Below are 22,677 nucleotides of genomic sequence, written 5' to 3'. Positions count from 1 at the left end.
CACATAACAAACATCTCAAAGCACTGTACAGAAGATGGAGGAATTGGGAGGGAACTTGAGAGGTGATCCAAGACACCGGTAAAGAGGTAGGTTTTGTGGAGGCTTTCAAAAGTGGGAAGACAGGTGGCAAGGCAGAGGGGTTTAGTGAGAGAATCCAAGAGTGCTGTGATCTGGTAGCTAAAGGCTCCGAGATTCAATGTGGACTACTCGGTCTCCCCCCACTCCCTCCACTGTTGTAAGAGTCGAAGGTGTGAGCTGGGAAATAGGGCAGGAAGGCGTTTCAGACATATGTAAAGCATGGCTTTGGAGGCATCTGAAAATGAGAACAAAGACTGTGAAGTTGATGCGCTAGGGAATGGGAAGCTAATGAAAATCAGCAATAACTAGGTTGATAGGTGTGTGTGACTTAGTACAGAACAGAACAGAAAACCAGATTTAGCAGGAGAGACAGTTTTTCAGGGCAATTTGCCCAAAATCAGCTAAACCAGAGTAAACGATCATGGAATTTCAAGCATAAGTTGTATTCAGTGCAAATTGAGTTTCCGCGATCTTTTGTTATCAGACTGGAAGCTGACCCCTCTCACAAACCTGGCCATGGCCCCAGATCGAATTAATCGCTATGGCGAGTTTCCACTAATTGCCGCAGTTTGTAGTCCCTCGAGGAGGTTCTTAAAATTAAGCTGTTTATTTTAGGTGCAAGGGCACTAATAGGCACATTTGAAAAGTTTTTGGGGGTGCAATTGGGCTCCTTTGTGCCTCCCATTTGTGAATGAGCTTGCGACCAGGCATGGCGCTGTTAACGACTCCCGCATATTGGGCGGAAGTTTAGAGGAGATGCAACAGCGATGCACCCCAATCTCTTGCATTTCGAGATCATGATGTCATCGGCGTGCATATTGCCTGGGCCCTGAAATTGGCTTTCGCCTCCTGCAACAGCGACAGCTTCAGGGAATGCGTGCTGGGTAGCCGGCCGCTACTGGGGTGAAAATTAAAGGTGAGGTGGCCAATTGCAAAAAATAACGTGCCTTTTTGTTGCTGCTCCAGATGCAGTTTCTTCACGGGGTTGGGGCCGTGATCGTTCACCCTGGCTGATCGCGCAGCACCCCCGCTCCCCTTTTGCTTCTGCAGAGTTGGCAGCGTGGGCCCTTCCCTTTAATTGAGGGAAGAGCCCCATGGACATGACAGCGTAGTGCTGCTGAGCAGCCCGCTCCATTACTGCCCCAGGAAGGAAGTGGGGCGCTTGATTTAGCGCTCCACTTCCTTCCGCGTGCAATAACCCGAATTTATCGAGAGGGACGAGACGCCTGCGCCTGGCGCTCGATCTTGCACGTCCCGACTGTCAGCGTCCCCAAATGGGTTAATACCAAATTCCTCCCCCTTTAAATATATTTTTTTTAATTTACTAAGAAACTGACTAGTGTATAGTACTGAAACCAGTAATTGGTTCTGTATAGTTTTTTAAACGTTATTGTCAGTTATTTAACAGTGATACATTCACTGGATTTTCCGTAGTTAATTTGAGCCAATTGCGGCAGACTAGACACTCTGATTAAAAATGCTTATCGTTTGTGATAAACCCATTTTCTGCTGTATTATTAAAGATGTTACCACTCCTTAAATATATCAAGGAATATTTTTTAATGCAAGAGAAAAAAACAATTACATTGCCCGGTTGCATTGGTTTATGTAAGATTTTATATTTGTGACGTTGCAACTGAGTTTGAGTGGAAACTTATTGCTCAACATCACTTTGGAAAACTAGCACAATTTTGAGTGCAATTTGCACCTGGATTGCGAATTGCACCCAAAGCAGAAACTTTACCCCCAAGGTTTTTTGGATGACTGTAGTATATGTAAGGTAGAGCTCCAGAGGCCAGGAAGGAGAATGCGGAGAGAAATCAAACTTTGACATAATGAAGATGTGGATGAAGGTTTCAGCAGTGATGGGCATGAAGTATGGATGTAGGTATACAATGTTGTGGAGGTGGAAGCAGTTGGTTTTAGTGACAGAGCAGATGTAGGATTCGAAGCTCAGCTCAGGGTTAAACAGGACACTATGGGTTCAATTTTCCCCAGGTTTTTTTGGCCTAAGTTAAAAGAAACACAGTTTCCCCAATCAATTTGCACCAGCGTAACTCAGTCAGCTCTGATTTTTTTTAGGTAAGTTTTTTTTTCAGCCAAAGGGGGCGTAACCTGCCACCCACGCCAATTCTGGCCATTTAGGCAAGTTTGGCCAGCTGAGTTACTCCAGGTTCTGCTTAGGCCAGCATATGTGGCCTCTGCAGAAAAACCTTCTGGAGAGTTAAAGAAATTGGCGCAGGTAAGAAAATTGGCGAAGGTAAGTGCAGCAGATGCCCAGGCAGCAGCAGCAGGAAAGGTAAGAGAGAAGGAGAGAGAGGTGGTGGAGGGGAAGTGTTTCGGATGTAGTTAGGTATGGGGACCGGGGAGGGAGGAGGCCATTCGGCCTGCGATAGGGACGGGAGAGTGCACTGGGAGGCTACTCAGCCTGGGCGAGGGGAGCGGACTGGCAAGGCACTCGGGGCCAGGGTCGGGCGGGGGAGCACACCGGCAAGCCCTTCAGCCAGGGCTAGGAGACCGAGAGTAGCAAGGCACTCGGGGCTGGGGGTGGGAGCTGGAGCTGGACCAGCACCAGCAAGGGGCGGGGTAGGCAAGCAGACCAGCAAGCCCTTCGGCCAGGGGCGGGGTAGTAGGACCAGCTTTAATAATCGGAGGTAAGTTGCTGCAATTTATTTTAATGTGTTTTTAAGTTGATGCAATGTGTTTTAATGTTTTGGGAGCTGACTGTATGTTTCACTTTGCAGCCTCAGCTCGCATTACGTTCCTGGTTACCATGGCAACCCGATCTTTTTGGTGCAGCAAGGCTCCACCCCCAAAACTAAAGTACAGGTTAGGCTACGCCAAAATGAAGGAATCCAATGGGGAAACTTAGAACATTTTTTTTTTGGCGTACTTGGGCCCCACAAAAACGGGCGTAACTCTTCAAGTACAGCAAACAAAAGGAAAATTGAGCCCTATGACTGCACGCTGCTGGGTTCTGCCTGAAAGAGGGACAGATACTTAATAATATTGGCAGGCGGAGTTAACTGATAATTATCAGCCTTAAATCGACATCTGCAGGAATAAATTCGGCTGAGATTCCAAGTGACTGCATCTGTTTTCCAAAGCATGTTTATTCCAAACCGTTTCTGTTAATTTCTCTAGAATGTGGCACCGTTTCGAAATATCATCCAAACACTTTCAGGCACCCATTCTTAAGCATCTTAATTATATCTTTATCCAACCTCTTTAAAAACCAGTTCAGGTTTCTTAGACTCATTTTTATTTTTACCAAGTTACTTGATTTTACCTCTCTTACATTTATTCTTAAGTAAGTCAACCTACTTAATAATTGACCTCTGTTCATATACGTAGCTCGGGAAACTAAAATGTTTCGTTTTTTGTTCATTAAGCATGAATGATGCACTTTTCTCACGCATTCTTGGCTAAGGGACATGTATTACAAGAGACATTCACTGGATTTTCCATAGTTAATTTGAGCTTGAAACCAAATGTTATTGTATTGTAACTGGGATTTTAATCTGGTTTTTGCTTCTCCCAGGAGATCACATGGCCCCAGTTGGGGTGGAGTGTAGAATGTTTCGGTGCAAGGGGTGTATCAGTTGTGTGGGGCAGACTGTTTGGGCTGGGTGCTCTTTGCCTTTCTGCCATTGTTCATTGCTCATAGGTTTATATGTAATCTTCAGGGCTGTTGACTGAGGGCCATGCGGCTCTTTGGTCGGCAGGCGTGGACATGATGGGCCGAAATGGCCTCCTTCTGCGCTGTAGATTTATATGTTTCTAACTACATTACTGGCTTGTAATGAAATGAATTGGTGCAGCTTAAAGTGATACCCGCCAAATGTTTGCTTAATATATTCAATTGCATGCAGTTAGTTATGACTTTTTTAATCTTTAATTTTTTTAGGTTGGTGGTATGTGAGGAAATGAATTGTATGCTCAAAGTAAGTCATTATAGTGCTGGCACATTATATACATTTTTCATTTTTTTGCATCCAATGTTGGCACCAAGTACTCCCTGCTGCAGAGTTTGACTCTATAACTTCAACCTCAGTAAAGTATCTTTACAACACCAATGCAATATTTCAATTTCCCAAACCAGCTATTGTTATGTCTTCTGTGACAAAGAATACACAATTAGTGCTGAATTATGTGTCAATCTATGTACAGTGATGTCCACTCTTGCACCTGCTTGACTTTCATGGTGTCATTGAAAGAGGTGGGGCTGGTGGGGAGAGGTACCTCGCCAGAAATTCGACTGGTCCTCCCTTACTGAAGCCAACTTCCAGTGTGTCTGCATGCAGGAGGCATATTTACTGCACCAATGTGACAGTGGGAGCCCAATGCAGAGCAGATGGATAATTGTTTTTGAAATAGTGAAATCTTCAGCCTGATTAGCCCATCCCTGACAAGGTAGAGATGACAGCATGGATATGAGTAGGACAGTTTGTATGGAAAGAAGACTTGCATTTCTATAGCATCTTTCACATGCACCGGACGTCTGAAAGCACTTTATAGCCAATGATGTACTTTTGGAATGTAGTCACTGTTGTAATGCGGTAGCCAACTTGTGCACAGCAAACTCCCACAAACAGCAATGTGATAATGACCAGATAATCTGTTTTTGTTATGTTGATTGAGGGATAAATATCGGCCAGCACACCGGTGATAACTCCCCTGCTCTTCTTCGAAGTAGTGCCATGGGATCCTTTAAGTCCACCTGAGAGAGCAGATGGGGCCTCGGTTTAACATTTCATCCGAAAGACACATCTCCGACAGTGCAACACTCCCTCAGCACTGCACTGGAGTGTCAGCCTAGATTTATATTCTCAAGTTCCTGGAGTGGGACTTGAACTCACAACCTTCCTATGCTCACAGGCCCCTGTACCTTCCTTAATGCTAAAGACCTCCTGTGATCCCAACATTATCCCAATAATCAGACACAGGAACCTCCATTCACAATGCCCCCAGAACTGGGACTCCATCCCAGTACCTCCCTAATGATCCAAGAACCCCTCTTTACATGTGTTCTCATACATTAGGAACCCCTTCAAATGACTGCTAAACCTTAGTTCCCAACCTAGTACAGCCAGAATGGAGCCTTTTCCTGAGCTTGCAGATCCCTGGGCTGCTCCGAATGTTGATAATCAGTGTTCCTGATAACATGACTTAGTGTAACACCCTTCTTATACAATCACCAAATTCTATGAGGCATTAGCTAATATGTACATGTAATTACAGCAGTTTTTTTTTCCTTCAATCAGCTTTCTTTCATCATCTTCTTTGTACAGTATTCCACCATTTTAGTTTTTTTTATTTTAATAGCTGTTTGGATAGCATTCAGAAAAAAATTGAAACACCCCTGTAGCATGCATGGTTTTATTATTTTATGGACTAGGTTTTATTTTATAGATTAAGTTTTTTATTCTACCTTAATTTGAAAGTGCAAGAAGTCACAATATGTGGGCAAATCTATATTTCAAATACTTGCTGGAAAATGGTTTAGTGGTGAGTGGGAGGTTGTGCCCCAGCAGCATTCTCTTCAATGACTGAGGGCATAAAATGATGTGTGGGTAGATGGAAAATAAGACAAGATACAGATTACTGGTAGAAGCTGTGTGCAGATTTGTACAGCTGCAGGGATAAAGCAAATATGTTTTTAAACACTATCGTAAAGGTCAGAAACTCCCCCACACATTTAAAAAAAATGATTGAACCGTATAATGGTAGAACTCTATTCCTTGTCAAGACAGCTTTTGTAATTGAAACAGGTTCTTGATTCAAATCTTTGCATGTTCAAAAACATTGGATAATCTCATTAACTCTGATACAGCACAAATGTTCTTTGCTTAGTACTTGGTACAGGTCATTATGCAACATACAATGCAATTTGCACAAAGCATAAAACTGCTTTTTTTGTATAGTTTTAGCTAAGCAGATGTAGCTACTATGCCTTGGTTTGATTCTGGCATCCAATTTTAACTGCATTCTCAAAAGCGTCTAACAAAATAACACAAGAGAGACATTGCAATTCATAACATTTCCAACCATAACCTTTCTATATTAAATTAGCTTCAGCCTTCTTGTTTTGAGACCAGCTACGCCTCAATTTTAACTACATCCCCCCACCCACCCACTAGGTGGAAACCAGGAGGGGCGGGAGTTAAAATGTAGCTGCAGACTTGCACGCTTCTTTCCCGCCCCAATCTGGCCGACTCCAATTTTAATTCGCAGGTGACATGGGCACCCACCTGAAGCCTGCAGGGTGCTCTTTAAATATGCGGATTGGGCTCCAATTTGCCATTCTAACCTGAAGACTGAGGGAGGAGCAGTAATGACTTCACCACTAGTTCAAACCTGACAGGATCAGCAGCCATGGCCAGAATTTTCTTCCTTGATATGGCATTTCCTTGGTCCTATTATCTCAGAAACCAGCATTCTGCACGCAGCATTTAATTATCTCTATTTGTGCTCATTATGTTAATCATGATCTTAATGAGTCATTCATCCAGCTCTTTTTGTAAATGTTAATTGACACAGCACTGACGGGGTGTCGAGTTCCCATTTCAACTATTCTGTAGGAGAAAATAAAGTCCTTCCAGTTCCAATCTTGCTTCAGGGTTTCTTATTTGTACTTGTGTTTTCTGTTCACACTTTAAAGAGACCTCAGTGCCTTAACCATTTGATTTCTGGCATGTTCAGGAAAATTCTGATCTCTCTATGCCAATTAGTTGTGGTGCTGCTGCAATAAACAATTTTACAGTAATAAAAAAGCAAAATACTGCGAATGCTGAAAATCTGAAATAAAAACAAAGAATGCTGGTACTACTCGGCACTGCTCCCATTTATTCACACAGCAGTTGCTGGTAATGATTCTGCTTTTGCCATTTTCAGCTTTCAGCTCTTCTCCACCCATATTTTGTTTCTTTTCTTGTCCCATCACCCCTTTTGTCATTTAATCACCTGCCTTCCACCTTATCACAGACCTTCCCTTTTGTTCTTTCCTCCCTTCCACCCTTTCCCTGCCTCCATACTTGCTTAAAACCTGTTACATCGATAACATTTTCCAGCTGTGATGAAAGGCAATTGACCTGAAACGTTAACTTTGTTTCTCTCTCCACAGATGCTGCCTGACCTGCTGAGTATTTCCAGCATTTTCTGTCTTTATTTACAGTAATAAAGTGACTTAAATAATAATAAACCCAGAGCAGGAAACTATAACATACCTTATTAAATAAAAAACTAAACTAGATAAACTAATTAATATAACTGTAAATAATCGTTGAATTTTAACTAATTACATAAATAAAACAAGGTTAGACTAAGATATGGCCGAGCAGGTTGTGTGTCTGGACTGCAGTATGTGAGAGTTTGTGGACAGTGAGATTGTCCAGAACAAACACGTCTGCAGGAGATGTCTCTAGCTCGAATCTCTCCGGCTCAGAGTCATTGAGCTGGAGTGCGAGTTGAAGTCACTCCGACACATAAGGGAGGTGGAGGAATTTCTGGACAGTTTTATCCAGAATACAGTCACGCCCCAGAGAGAAAGCACAGGTTCAGGAAAGAGAGGGTGTGACTGTTAGAGAGCCGGGTAGCGGAGATTTAGGAAAGGTTGAGAAAGAGGTCTTGCAGATACGGGTCCTGTCCAACAGATACAATGTACTCGTTACCTGTGAGGATAAGGAGAAAGACTACAGGGAGGACAGTCACAATGCAGACCAAGGCACCGTAGATTAGAAGGCTGTCCAAGGTGGGGGGGGGGGGGGAGGAGCCAAATAGAAGTGTGGTAGTGATAGGGGACTCTTATAATTAGGGGGATAGATAATATCCTCTGTAGCCAAGAATGAGAATTCCAAAGGGTGTGTTTCCTACCCGGTGCCAGGGCAAGGAATATCTCACGGTGGCTGGAGAAGGACTTGAAAAGGGAGGAAGTAAATCCAGTTGCCGTGGTCCATGTTGGAACAAACGACATAGAAGGAACAGGGAGGAGGTCCTGCTAAAAGAGTATCTGGAGTTAGGCGCTAAAGTAAAAAGCAGGACCTCGAGGGTAATAATCTCTGGATTACTGCCCGAGCCACATGCAAATTGGCATAGAAGTAGACAGATCAGGAAAATTAACATGTGGCTAAAGGGCTGGGGTAGGAAAGAGGGGTTCCTTTTCATGGGACACTGGCACCAGTTCTGGGACAGGAAGGATCGGTGGTGATGGGATGGGCTCCACCTGGCCCGGGATGGGACCCGTGTCCCAGTGGAAAGGGTAAATAGGGAGGTGGCAAAGGCTTTAAACTAGTAAGATGGGAGAGGGATCTACAAGAAACGTAACCAGCCTAAATATAAACAAAACAGGAAAAGAGAGCATAGGAAAGAATAAAATAAGGGAATCATTGATGCCAGGGGAATAAATAGAGTTATAGAACAGGAGTCTAAAAAGATGGTTAAACATAACGTGAGAGGAAATCCCATTAAAAATGAGTTAAAGTGTCTGTACAGCAATGCACAAAGTGTCCGTAATAAAACAGGGGGGCTGGAGGCAATCATGCATTGCGAGGAACCAGACATAGTAGGGATTACTGAGGCATGGCTACAGAAAAATAAGGAATGGGAATTAAACATTGCAGGATATAATATATATTTAGAAAAGATGGAGAGAGAGAAAGGGGAGGTGGAGAAGCTGTACTTATTAGAGATAACATAATGGCAGTAGAAAAGAAGTGATGCAGCTATCAGCAAGACAAAAATAGAAGCCATATGGATAGAGATAAAATATAACAAAGAATCAATCACACTAATAGGTGTAGTCTACAGGCCATCTAATAGTGGAAGGGAGGTGTAGGAAGAAATTGCAGACAAATTAGGGAAATGAGTAAAAAATAGAATAATCACAGGGGATTTCAACTATCCTGATATTAACTGGACAGAAGAGGCAGGTAAAGGGGATAAGGGAATGGAGTTCCTACAATGTGTACAGGACTCCTTTTTAACCCAATATATAAAAAGCTCAACAAGGGAGGATTCACTATTGGATCTGGTAATGCAGAATGAACCAGAGCAGATAAGAGAAGTGAAAGTAGGGGAAGATCTAGATAATGGTGACCATAATAAATAGCTTTATGATAATTGGGAAGGACATACCGGTAAGTATGACAAAAACCAGGGTAATAGATTGGAGAAAAGCTGATTTTGACAGGCTGAGAATAGTGGGAAAATAAAATGGGCAACAATATTGGCAAATAATGATGGGAAACATTTATAACAGTGCTCAACAGAGTGCAGGAACAATATATTCTGCTAAAAGGAAAGAACAAACTGAACACTAATGAGACTCCATGGATGAATAAAGCGATTAGGGAACAATTGAGGGTAAGGAAAGAGGCATACATTAAGTACATAGACAGCAGGGGAGTGGATGATAAAGCAGAATACGAAGAGATTAAGAGAGAAGTCATAAAAACAATTAGGAAGGCAAAAAGGAACTATGAAATTAAATTATCAAGGAACTTAAAACAAAATAATAATATTTTACAGGCACATCAATAAAAAAAAAGGTTGGGATGGGAATAATGCCATTAAGGGATAGACAGGATAATACCACAGGTAACGATAGAGAGATGGCAGAAATATTAAATAATTATTTTGCTTCAGTATTTACCAAGGAGATAGAACAGGTGGATATGACATTGGATGATGAGATTAGTAATGAGATTTAAAATAAAAAGAGAGGCTATATTAAATAAACTAACTGAACTCAAGAGGATAAAACCCCTGGTCCGGTGGATTGCATCCATGCAGAGATAGCAGAGGCATTACTACACATATTTAATAATTCATTAGAAAAAGGTGTAGTTCTAGAGGACTGACGGATAGCTAACATAATACCTATATTTAAAGGTGATAGAACATGTACTGGGAATTATAGACCAGTCAACTTATCAGTGGTAGGAAAAGTAATGAAATCCTATTGAAGGAGAAAATAAAAGAACATTTAGGAACCAAAAATAATGAATAATCAGCATGGATTTCAAAAGGGAAAGTCTCCCTTGACCAACCTCATTGATCAATTTTTTGAAGAGGTAACAGAGGGAGTAGACAATGATAATACAGATGATGTCATTTATCTAGATATTCAAAAGGCTTTCGATAAGGTACCCAATAATACACTGATGAACAAGGTCAGAGACTTCGGAGTCAGGGGACAAGAAGCAGAATAGATAGCTAGCTGGCTTCAAGACAGAAAGCAGAGAGTATGGGTAAAAGATAGCTATTCACAGTGGCAGAAGGTGGGTAGTGGTGTTCCACAAGAATCAGTGCTGGGACTGTTTCACAAGTTGTTCACAATTTATATTAACAATTTAGACTTGGGAATCAAAAACACAATTTCTAAATTTGCGGATGACACCAAATTGGGAGCGATAGTCAATACTGAGCAACAAATTACAGGAGGACATTAATAAACTTGCAGAATGGGCATATAATTGGAAATGAAGTTCAACACAGATAAATGTGAGGTATTACATTTCGGTAGGAAGAATAGGGAGGTCAATTATTACTTGGAGGGTGCGAGTCTAGGTGGGGTAGAGGAACAAAGGGATCACGGAGTACAAATACACAAATCATTAAAAGTTGTGACATAGGTTAGCAAGGCCATATAAAAATCAAACCAAGCACTAGGTTTTAATTTTTGGAGATAGAATTGAAAAGTAGGAAAGTTATGCTAAACCTGTATCGAACCTTGGTTAGACCACACTTAACTGCGTATAGTTCTGGTCGCCATATTATAAAAAGGATATTGAGGCACTGGAGAGGGTGCAGAGAAGATTTACAAGGATGATGCCAGAAATGCAAGAGTATATATATCAGGAAATAATGAATAGGCTGGGTCTCCTTTCTCTTGAAAAAAGGCTGAAGGTTGAGGGGTGACCGAACAGAGGTCTATAAAAGTATAAAAGGATTTGATAGATTGGATAGAGAGAGAATGTTTCCACTTATGGGAAAGAGCATAACTAGAGGCCATCAATATAGTGGAGGAAGGGTTCAGGTGGACATTTAAAAAGTCGAAGAGCAAGGAGAAGGCAATAGAGCAGGGCAGCAGTGGGGGAAATGATAACCAGAGTGTGACAGGAAGGGACAGATTGTATAAAAATAAGAATGCATCAGAAAGCGGGGTCAAAGCAGGAAAAAATGGTTAAAAAGAAAAAATTAAAAGCTCTTTATCTGAATGCATGCAGTATTTGTAACAAGATAGATGAGTTGACAGCACAAATAGATATAAATGGGTATGATCTGATAGCCATTATAGAGATGTGGTTGTAAGATGACCAAGACCGGGAACTAAATATTTAAAGGTATTTGACAAGTCGGAAGGATAGACAGAAAGGAAAGAGGAGGTGGGGTAGCTTTGTTATTAAAGAATGAGATCAGTGCAGTAGTGAGGAATGATATTGGCTCAGAAGATCAAGATGTTGAATCAGTTTGGGTGGACATAAGAAATAATGGGAAGAAGTCACTGGTGGGCATAGTCTATAGGCCCTCTAACCGTAGCTACACTGTTCGACGATGTATAAATAAAGAAATAATGGAAGAAAGGTACGGCAATAATCATGGGCGATTATAAACTTCACATTGATTGAACAAATCAAATTGGCCAAGCTAGTGCTGGTAGCTCAGAGTGCTTCAGTTCAGAGTGAGAAAACAAGAGTTTGGTAAGTGGGAGAGTCTTAAGGGTTAACTTCTTTTAAACCATTTGGAGGCTAGTGGCAATTGCTAGTAGCTTCTAAGTAAAATTAACAGTTAAATATTTAGGATTCTTTCAGGCTGAAGTAGACAAACTAGCTAGCTAGCTCTCCAGCAGCTTGTTAAATAGTCAGTTAATTAAAACTAGTTAAAATCGGTTCTTTGAACAGCTGATCAGTAGTGACTCATCTGAGCCACAAGCAGTTTGAGAACCCAGAGCTAGTGCTGGTAGTTCGGAGTGCTTCAGCTGAGAGTGAGAAAACAAGAGCTTGGTAAGTGGGAGAGTTAGGTGAAGTGGGGACGGGAGGTGTTGCTTTGCCTTGTTTTTCCTAACCTTTTCCGTAGAGCAGCGGCGTACCTGAGCGGGAGCAGACCGAGGCCCGAGAGTGGGATAAAAGCCACAACAGACCACAGCATAGGGCCAGTGTGATCTCCTGGACTAGTTTCCATCGCCTAGTTGGGTCGGAGAGGAATTTTCCTAGATTTCTTCCCCAATTGGCTTGGGTTTTTATCTGTTTTATGGCCTCTCCCAGGAGATCACACGGCTCTGGGTGAGGGGAACTCTGCTGTGTGACATCACAGGTAAGGCAGGTAAGTGATTGGTAGTGATTGGGGACTAAGTTTTTCTTTAAATTAACATATAGCACATAACTAAATACTAAAAACTAACCTTTATTTGTTTAACTAATTTAATAAACTATATAGGGTAAATACTTGATTAACGCTAAACTAATTAATTTATATAGTGGGAAAACAGAAGATGTGTCGCTGCTGCAATATGTGGGAGCTTCTAGAAGTTTTGGTCCAGGGCGACTAGATCTGTGCTAAGTGTCTGCGGCTCAACAAACTTCGGCTCCGAGTTGAGGAGCTGGAGTTCGAGCTGCAGACACTGAGAGACATCAGGGAGGGTGAAAGTTACCTGGACCTTTTGCTTCAGGAGACAGCCACACCCTCTAGATTAAATACTTTAGAATTAACATGTGGTCAGGAACAGGAGGGTGTGACTGCGAGTGAGGCAGGTAAGGGGATCCAGGAGGTAGTATTGCAGGAGCCTCAGTCCCTGCACTTGTCCAATAGATTTGAGGTCTTTGCAACCCTTGAGGACAATTGTGCAAACTGCGGGGTGGATGAGCAGATTGACCAAGGCACTGTGGTTAAGAAAGCCATTCAAGTGGGGGGAGTAAAAAGGCAGGTGGTTCTAGTAGAGGACAGTATAATTATGGGGATAGATAGTGTTCTCCGCAGCCAAGAGCGTGTGTCCCAAAGGCTGTGTTGCCTACCCGATGCCAGGGTAAAGGACATCTCTTCTGGGCTGGAGAACTACTTGGAGTGAGAGGGGGTGGATCCAGTTGTCGTGGTACACGTAGGTACCAATGACATAGGTAGAACTAAGAAAGAGGTTCTGCTGAGAGTTTGAACAGCTAGGGATTAAATTGAAAAGCAAACCCACAAAGGTAATAATCTCTGCATTATTACCTGAGCCACGAGCAAATTGGGATAGGGTCGATAGAATCATGGAGATGAATGCGTGGCTCAGAGGTTGGTGTGGGAGAAGTGGGTTTCGATTCGTGGGGCACTGGCACCAATACTCGGGAAAGAGAGAGCTGTTCTGTGGGGACGGACTACACCTGAACTATGCTGGGACCAGGGTTCGAGCGAACTGACTAACTAGGGAGGTAGATAGAGCTTTAAACTAAATAATGGGGCCGGGGGGCAGGGGGAAGGACGGTCACAGTAGAGAGCAATCTAGAATGCTAAACAGAAATGAAAAGGAAGCAATGCAGGAAAGTGATTATCGTAAGGTTAACCAGATGATGTCAGGGACAGAGCATACAAACAAAAGAATGCACTAGCAAATAGGGTCCAGGTAAGAAAAAATAGCGATAAGACAAATAGGGCTATAGTACAAAATAATGTTAAGATGTCTAATAATGTTAAAAAGACAAATCTGAATGCACGAAGCATCTGTAATAAGTTAGACGAATTAACAGCGCAGATAGATGTAAACGGGTACGATATAGTTGCAATTAAGGAGATATGGTTGCAGGGTGACCAGGGTTGGGAATTGAATATCTAAGGACATTCCATATTTAGGAAGGACAGGCAGAAAAGAAGAGGGGGTGGTGTGGCGTTGTTAGTAAAGGATGAAATCAGAGCAATAGTGAGCAAGGATATTGGCTCAGAAAATCAAGATGTAGAATCAGTCTGGGTGGAGCTAAGGAGCACCAAGGGGCAGAAAACATTGGTGGGAGTTGTCTATAGGCCTCCAAACAGTAGTGGTAGTGTAGGGGACGGCATCAAACAGGAAATTAGAGATGCATGTAGCAAAGGTACTACAGTAATCATAGGTGACTTTAATCTACAGATAGACTGGCCAAACCAAATTAGTAATAATATTGTGGCAAATGAATTCCTGGAGTATGTACGAGATGGTTTTTTAGACCAGTATGTTGCGGAGCCTACTAGGAAACAGGCTATCCTAGATTGGGTATTGTGTAATGAGAAGGGGTTAATTAACAGTCTTGTTGTGCGGGGTCCTTTAGGGAAGAATGACCATAACATGATTGAATTTCTTATTAAGGTGGAAAGTGAAGTCGTCCAATCTGAAACTAGGGTCCTAAATCTAAACAAAGGAAACTATGAAGGTATGAGGAATGAATTGACTATGATAGATTGGGAAGATTCATTAAAAGGTATGATGGTGGATAGGCAATGGTTAATATTTAAGGAACGAATGCATGAATTGCAACAGTTATACATTCCTTTCTGGTGTAAAAACACAAAATGAAAAATGGCCCAACCATGGCCAACAAAAGAAATTAAGGATAGTATTAGATCCAAAGAGGAGTTATACAAAGTTGCCAGAAAAAGTAGCAAGCCTGAGGATTGGGAGCAGTTTAGAATTCAGCAAAAAAGGACCAAGAGATTCATTAGGCCCAAGTTTGCCGCGACACTCAGAACGGTGCACCTCCGTGAGGTGCACTGACTTTCTGGAACAAAAAGCACGCCTAAAACTTACCGAGGAATTCTCCCTCTCCTCGGGACGTCTTCGGGCTCGGCATAGCGCACCACATCCAGTGGGGGACAAAGCCAGGTCCTGGCGCTAAAAACAGAGTGAGGGCGCATATGCAGTAGCTCCTCGCCTCTGAATCTCTGCAGGCGGTGTGGGAGGGGCCCGAAGCACGCCGCCCCGAGCCCTGGCCGAATGGGTTCCTGGAGCGGGTGGCTGACTATGCGGAGGAGGAGATCCTGAACTCGGACCTGGAGACAACGGCAATGTCCGTCATTGGAGACAGGAGAACCCGGGAACAGAAAGCCAAACAAGAAAGGGAGAAGGAGCTGGCAAAAGTGACCATCGAGAAGGAAGATGTCGAATTTATTATGAACGAGATGGATATTTCTTGAAGTGCAGCAGAGCGTGGTCTCCCGGAGCATCTGGGAAATGTCGTCGAAGCCTTGATTGCTCTCACTGACTGAGACCATCGAGTGTTCCTTGGGACTGTCTCGGAGAGGCGGGGGTAGCAGGAAAGCAAAGAGATTGGGGGCAAGACGCGAGTAGGATGGGACCTGGGCAGGCTCGTCTGTTTATTGTTGCCTGCTGTTTGGGGCAGGATTGGGGCATTCTCCGCGAAATTAATGCTTTGCTTGTGCAAGAGTTTCTCGTTGTGCCCCATCGATGAATCCTGAAGATGGACGCAGCCTTCCAATCAGAAAAGATTGAAAGGACTCAGAACTTGAAACAATAAAAGCCAAGCTCACTGAATCAAAAAAAAGGGATTCCCTTGGTGTTGCCCAGGTGCGTTTTGTTACTGGGAACAAGATCCTCAGGATACTGAAGTCCAAGGGGCTGGCTCCAGACCTTCCAGAGGTTTTGTACCATTTGATCAAGAGGGTACTTCCACCTCCCCCCACTCCTCTCCCCCGCCCTCTTTCCAGAGAGTGGTGAGCCTATGGAATTCTCTACCACAGAATTAGATGTAGTCCTTACTACTCGGGGGATCAAGGGGTATGGCGAGAAAGCAGGAATGGGGTACTGAAGTTGCATGTTCAGCCATGAACTCATTGAATGGCGGTGCAGGCTCAAAGGGCCGAATGGCCTACTCCTGCACCTAGTTTCTATGTTTCCCTCCCTCCCCTTTCCCCTCCCTCCCCTTTCCCCTCTTCCATCCCTCCTCCCTTCACATAAAGGTGGGACTTCTATTTTTTATTTGTTATCGATTGATTGCTTATTACTTTGGCCTTGGTGTTTTAGGTACAGGGTTCCTTCTATTTTTTATTTGTTAATTAACTGCTTATTACTTTTGTGCTTTGTAAGTCTTGGTGCAGTCCTCTTAGCTTCCTTGTATTTTTTATTGAATTCTTATTTTTGTGCTTTGCTTAGTGCTTGGTGCTTTAAAGGTACTGCTTTGGTTAGTGCATTAAATGCACTTATGCTTCTGTAATGTTGTTGGGAAGGTGTTTAGTGCTTTGGAAAATCCTCTCACTTCCCTTCCCCCTACCCCCCACCGTCTCCCGCCCATCTCTAGCGACCTGCGCTGATTTCTTAAGTCTCCGCAAGATTTTTTGAGCGTACAAAAGTGGACACAATCGCTGGCCTAAGTTAGTTTGGAGTAACTTTTCACTGGCTAAACTTGCTTAAATGGCCAAAACAGGCATAAGTGGCTGGTAATGCCCCCTTTTGGAAAAAAAAATTGAACTAAAAAGAAACTGAACTAACTCACTTAAACTGGAGCAAACTAAATGGGGAGAATTGCAATTTTTAAGATACTCCAAAAAAAAACTAGTTGCTCCAAAAAAAATAGGAGCAACTCCTGGGGAAACTTGGGCCCATTAAGAGGGGGAAAAAGAGTGAGAGGAAACTTGCAAGGAACCGACTACAAAAGTTTCTACAAGTACGTAAAAAGAAAAAGATTAGTGAAGTCAAATGTAGGTTTTTTACAGACAGAAACGGGAGAATTTGTGATGGGGGGCAATTAAATAAATACTTCAGTTCTGTCTTCACGGAACAGGACACAAATAACGTCCCAGAAATTCTAGGGAACCAAGGGTCTAGTGAGCAAAAGGAATGAAAGGAAATGATAATTAGGAAGAAAATAGTGCTCGAGAAACTAATGGGACTGAAGGCAGATAAATCCCCAGGGCCTGATGATCTGCATCCCAGAGTACTAAAAGAGCAAGCCATGGAAATAGTAGATGCATTGGTTGTCATCTTCCAAAATTCTATAGATTATGGAACAGTTCTTTCAGATTGGAGGGTGGCAAATGTAACCCCACTATTTAAAAAAGGAGGGAGAGAAACGGGGAACTACAGACCGGTTAGTCTGACATCAGTAGTAGGAAAAATGCTGGAGTCTATTATACTTTGTTTAATCCCATTGATATTATCTAAGTCAACATGGATTTATGAAAGGAAAGTCATGTTTGACAAACATACTAGAGTTTTTTAAGATGTAATAGATAGAATAGATAAGGGAGAACCAGTGGATGTAGTGTGTTTGGATTTTCAGAAGGCCTTTGATAAAGTCCCACATAAGAGGTCCGTGTGCAAAGTTAAAGCACATAGGATTGGGGGTAATGGAGGCAGACAAAAAGCAGGAAACTATAGACCAGTTAGCCTAACATCTGTGGTTGGGAAAATGTTGGGAGTCCATTATTAAAGAAGCAGTAGCAGGACATTTGGAAAAGCAAAATTCAGTCGGGCAGAGTCAGCATGGATTTATGAAGGGGAAGTCATGTTTGACAAATTTGCTGGAGTTCTTTGAGGATGTAACAAACAGGGTGGATAAAGGGGAACCAGTGGATGTGGTGTATTTGGACTTCCTGAAGGCATTTGACAAGGTGCCACATAAAAGGTTATTGCACAAAATAAAAGTTCACAGGGTTGGGGGTAATATAATAGCATGGATAGGAGAGTGGCTGACAAACAGAAAACAGAGAGTCGGGATAAATGGTTCATTCTCTGGTTGGCAATCAGAGTTGGCAATTAACTAGTGGGGTGCCGCAGGGATCAGTGCTGGGACCCCAACTATTTATAATTTATACTAACGACTTGGAAGAAGGGAGAGTGTAACATAGCCAAGTTTGCTGATGATACAAAGATGGGAGGAAAAGCAATGTGTGAGGAGGACACAAAAAATCTGCAAAAGGACATAGACAGGCTAAGTGAGTGGGCAAAAATTTGGCAGATGGAGTATAATGTTGGAAAGTATGAGGTCATGAACTTTCGCAGAAAAAAAATCAAAGAGCAAGTTATTATTTAAATGGAGAAAGATTGCAAAGTGCCGCAGTACAGCGGGACCTGGAGGTACTTGAGCATGAAACACAAAAGGATAGTATGCAGGTACAGCAAGTGATCAGGAAGGCCAATGGTACCTTGGCCTTTATTGCAAAGGGGGTGGAGTATAAAAGCAGGGAAGTCTTACTACAGGCTATATAAGGTATTGGTGAGGCCACACCTGGAATACTGCGTGCAGTTTTGGTTTCCGTATTTACGAAAGGATATACTTGCTTTAGAGGCAGTTCAGAGAAGGTTCACTAGATTGATTCCGGGGATGAGGGGTTGACTTATGAGGAAAGGTTGAGTAGGTTGGGCCTCTACTCATTGGAATTCAGAAGAATGAGAGGTGATCTTATCGAAACGTGTAAGATTATGAGGGGGCTTGACAAGGTGGATGCAGAGAGGATGTTTCCACTGATGGGGGAGACTAGAACTAGAGGGCACGATCTTAAAATAAGGGGCAGCCCATTTAAAACAGAGATGAGGAGAAATTTCTTCTCAGAGGGTTGTAAATCTGTGGAATTCGCTGCCTCCGAGAACTGTGGAAGCTGGGACATTGAATAAATTTAAGACAGAAATAGACAGTTTCTTAAATGATATGGGGATAAGGGGAGCAGGCGGGGAAGTGGAGCTGAGCCCAAGATCAGATCAGCCATGATCTTATTAAATGGTGGAGCAGGCTTCTTATAAGATTGTAACTAAGAAATCCAATAGGGAATTCAGAAGAAACTTCTTCACCCAAAGAGTGGTGAGAATGTGGAACTCGCTACCACAGGGAGTGACTGAAGCAAATAGTATAGAAACATTTCAGGGGAGGCTAGACAAGCATATGAGGGAGAAGGAAATAATGGGTTATGCTGAAGATTTAGATGTGGAAAGACGCGAGGAGGCTCAAGTAGAGCATAAACGGTTGGGCCAAATGGCCTGTTTCTGTGTCGTATATCCTATGAAATGTTATTAGTGTAATTTTTACTTCAGATTTCAAGTATCTGGAATATTTTGCTTTTGTTTTACTGTAATATTAACTGCTAAATGAAACACAAAGCACAATTTTATATTAAAAACTTTTAAGTAGCTTTTTAACTGCTATGCTTTTTTCTGTTCTCTTTCAGCCCCCCTTTTTTTAATAAATGTTATTCTTCCCACCTATATTTTAAATCTTGCTCAATAATTGGAGTTTGAAATGTTTTTATTACTTTACTTGTATCTCACTTGTCCCAGTATCTATTTTGAGGGTGTGATCAACTAAACACTAGTTTTGAACACCTATTTTGCGACCAGCAGCCTAGTTTGTGAAGAATGATACGGTCACCTCATGGATGAAGTTGGTCAATCCTTAATCCAAATATTGGGTCAAAATCAGGAAGTGCTTCAGGACAATGAATGGTACTGTATGGGTTAACATAGAACCAAGTCAAATCTTTGCCCAACAGTCAATAATGATGGATGAGATGTGTCTACTTAACAAATGACAAACAGCAAATCCCGAGGAGGCCAAAAATAACATCTTTCACTACACACTCTATTGGGTCATAATCCAAAAGGTATGCTTTTTGTATCCCAGGACATGATGCTTAGTTTGACTTTCTCCAAGACAGATAGAATTAATATCTTCCAGTACTCATCTCCCTAATAGGTGGATATATGATGCATACTTTGCTCAGAACAATGGGCCCAAACCTGGACGCCCGTTTTTCGCGCCACAAAGTGCGCCTAAAAAAAACTTCCAGATTCTCCGGCTCCCTGCTGGTCCTCTGGCCCTCGGCGTGGCGCAGCACGAGCTGTGGGGGGCGGAGCTAGGTCCCTGCGCTGAAAACAGTGCCGGGACCTCTGCACATGCGCGGTACAGTGGGCACGCATGTGCAGTAGCTCCAGGCGCCCAAAACTGTGTGGGAGGGGCCCGAAGCACGCAGCCCCTAGCCCTGGCCGAATGGTCTCACTGGGGCTGCGTGCATAAGGCTGCCTCCCACGGCCAGCTCCTGCTTCCTCCCGACCCGACTCCCGCTCCCACCGCCCCCGACCCGACCTCCGCTTACCCCGCTCCCGACCTTCCCCCCCACCTTTCCTGACCGACCTCCGCTTCCGCTCCCGCCCCCCCCCCCGACCGATCTCCACCCCCGATCCGCGCTCCCGACCCCCCCGGACCCGACGCCACCTACCTGTCAATCCGGTAAGTCTAAGCTCAAAGTCTTGGGCCCGGCCCGTTCAGCCTCCCTCTCCTTTCTTTCTTTCTCTCTCTCTCTCTCTCTCTCCCTCTCCCTCTCTCCCCCCCCTTCCCCTCCCTCCCTTCTCTTCCCCCCCTCCCTTCTCTTCCCCCCCTCCCTCCCTTCTCTCACCCCCCACTCCCTTCTCTCACCCTTCCTCCCTCCCTTCTCTTCCCCCCTCCCCTCCTACCTCTCCTCCCCCCTCCCCTCCCTCCTTCCTCACACCCCCTCCCCTCCCTCCCTTCTCACTCCCCCTCCCCTCCCTCCCTTGTCACCTCCCTCCCTCCCTTGTCACCCCTCTCCCCCACTACACCCCCTCTCCCCCACTACACCCCCCTCCCCATCCCCTCCACCCCTTGCTGTCAGAAACACAGACACTGACAGACAGAGAGTGAGGGACACAAACAGACAGACAGATAGAGAGATAGAGACACTGACAGAGACACACACTGGGGGGCTGGGGGCATCCCAGCACACTGTTGGAGGGCTCCCAGTGCTGCAGTCGGTAAGTAGAAAATGTTTTATTTATTGATTTAAAAAAAAAATTATTTCTTATTAATTTTTTTTGATTTTATTGGTTGATTTATTGATGTTTTTATCATTTATTATTGATGATGGCTCTTTATTTGTAAAACTGAAGTGTTTAATGTTTGTAAACTTCCCTTTAAACCTCCCCCCCCCATTCCCTACGCCTGATTTGTAACCTATGCCTGATTTTCTAAAGTGTAGACAAGGTTTTTTCGAGCGTACAAAAATCTTCACTTACTCCATTCTAAGTTAGTTTGGAGTAAGTTTTCACTGCCGAAACTTTGAAAACAGGCGTAAGTGGCCGGACACGCCCCCTTTTGAAAAAAAAATTCTGTTCCAAAGTGAAACTGTTCTAACTGACTAGAACTGGAGCAAACTAAATGCCGAGAATTTGAATTTCTAAGATACTCCGTTCGACACCAGTTGCTCCAAAAAATCAGGAGCAACCGAGGCCGAAACTTGGGCCCAACAAACTTACAGACAGGCTGAACTGCATATATATGCTGCAATGATACTCAAGGTGTTTCAACAACCAGGGATAGATTTAAGGGATTGATTGACATCTTCCAGTTCCCACAAGAAAAGGGTAAAATTAGCAAGTATAAATGGCAAAAAAAATTGGGATAAAGAACTTTCGCATCCAATACCCTGAAACTCTAAAGAAACAAAATGCAAAAAAAAAAACGAACTCTAAAGTACAAGGCTATATTTTACTTTAATTCAAGCCAGATAGTTTGGGCACTGTGACAATGCAAGCAGACTGTTGGCTGGGTAAATCACACAGATGGATACCACAGAATAAACCTGTATTAGACTAGGAAATTGGGCCATCTTGATTCATCTGCATGTAATTAATGAAGCATTTGCAATTTTTTCCAAAAAAAAAGCTACACAGCTGAGGGCTGCTCAACTGACGAAGTCATGGCTTGCATTTTTGCGAAATGCCAGCTCTCCTTCAAGACTGAGCAACACACCATATTGGAACAGTCTTATCTTTAATAACAAGGATAATCAGTTCTTTTCCCTTGCATACAGTTTTGCGAGTTCATGGTTTTTCAGGAAGTTTTAATTTTTTTTAAATTAGCTCCATCATCAACCCAATATCATTTGATATTTCTGAGGAAGCTACATTAATGGTGCATTTAGACTTGTCCTGTCCTCCCCTCCCCTTTTTCCCTGCCTCACACTTGCTTAAAAATCAGTTACATCTCTAACTTTTTCCAGTTCTGATGAAAGGTAATCGACCTGAAACGTTAACTCTGTTTCTCTCTCTACAGATGCTGCCTGGCCTGCTGAGTATTTCCAGCATTTTCTGTTTCTATTTCAATATAGATATGTGCAGTGGTGCATTTTGGGAAGAGAAATAAGGAGGTCACATATTCCTTGGGGTAGAAGTACAAAGCGATCTAGGGGTATAGATTTACAAATCATTAAAAGTAGCAATACAGGTTAATAAAGCCATAAAATGTGCAAACAAAGCACTGGGGTTCATTTCTCGAGGAACAGAACTCAAATGCAGAGAAGTTATGTCAATCTTATGTAGAGCTTTGGTTAGCCCACACTTGGAATACTGTACTCAGTTCTAGTCTCCATATTACAAAAAGATATAGATGAAAGTACAAAAAAGATTTACAAGCTTGATACCAGAACTGCAATGGTACAATTATCAGGAAAGACTGAATAGGCTTGGCTCTTTTCACCAGAAAAGAGAAGACTGAGAGGTGACCCTGATAGAGGTCTTTAAAATTATGAAGGGATTTGTTAGGGTAGATGTAGGGCAGATGTTTCAACTTGTGGGGGAGTCTAAAACCAGGGGCTATGAATATAAGATAATCACCAATAAATCTAATAAGGAATTCA

The 22,677-nt window shown here is 43.0% G+C and overlaps 1 protein-coding gene across 2 annotated transcripts in view; it reads right to left on the bottom strand.

Moving 5' to 3' along the window:
* dock1 (dedicator of cytokinesis 1) overlaps window positions 1-22,677 on the bottom strand; it is an 816,280-nt gene that overhangs the window by 40,247 nt on the left and 753,356 nt on the right. The gene's annotated exons all lie outside the window — the stretch shown is intronic.

Source organism: Pristiophorus japonicus, chromosome 3 (assembly GCF_044704955.1).
Source record: "Pristiophorus japonicus isolate sPriJap1 chromosome 3, sPriJap1.hap1, whole genome shotgun sequence".
Lineage (NCBI taxonomy): Eukaryota > Metazoa > Chordata > Chondrichthyes > Pristiophoridae > Pristiophorus > Pristiophorus japonicus.
This window is presented reverse-complemented; position numbering and strand designations above follow the sequence as displayed.